Consider the following 687-nt stretch of genomic DNA (forward strand, 5'->3'; position numbering starts at 1 on the left):
AACCCCAGCCCTCATCTCATGATGGGAGAGGGGCAGGTCTCACTGCAGAAGGGCACGTGGGGTGGGAGAGAGAGGTGCAGTCCTCTCTGGACAATAAAATTCATCTCCAGATCTAAGAAGCTGTGGCAAATGAGTGACATGCATTCTGAGAAAATCCTGTCAGTGAGCGGGGAAATCTACTAAACACACACTACTGTGCAGAGAGCCCAGCACCTCACAGCCACGAGCTCACTCAGTCCTTATACTCCCCCTACAAGGGGCTAACATTATTTTCCTGGTACAGATGAAGAAACTGACATGACATCAAGCAACTGCCAGAGTCATGCATCTGTTAAGTGTCTAGAGCACCTTTTGGGTTACTGCGTTACGCCATCTGTAGGATTTACCTTCACCGTGAGCGCTGCTGAGCAGGGGTGACCCAGAAGACAGGTGGACAGGGGCTCCAGGCAAATTAAACACTCATGGAGGATCTCAGCACAGGGATGGTCAGCCGGGAGGAAGAAGAGAAGACGCATGTGCCTGGGGTCCAGGGAGGAGGGCGAGGGCACCCGGGTTGGTGAGACGGGGCATTGGGGAGGCCCTCCAGGCATGTCTCGGGATTCTGATGCCTTTTTCAGTAAGAAGGAAAAACCCAGGAATATTTTAAGCTTGGGAACTCTGTACCCAATGTGGTTTCCAAAGACACCC

Source organism: Manis pentadactyla, chromosome 2 (assembly GCF_030020395.1).
Source record: "Manis pentadactyla isolate mManPen7 chromosome 2, mManPen7.hap1, whole genome shotgun sequence".
In the NCBI taxonomy this organism is placed as follows: domain Eukaryota; kingdom Metazoa; phylum Chordata; class Mammalia; order Pholidota; family Manidae; genus Manis; species Manis pentadactyla.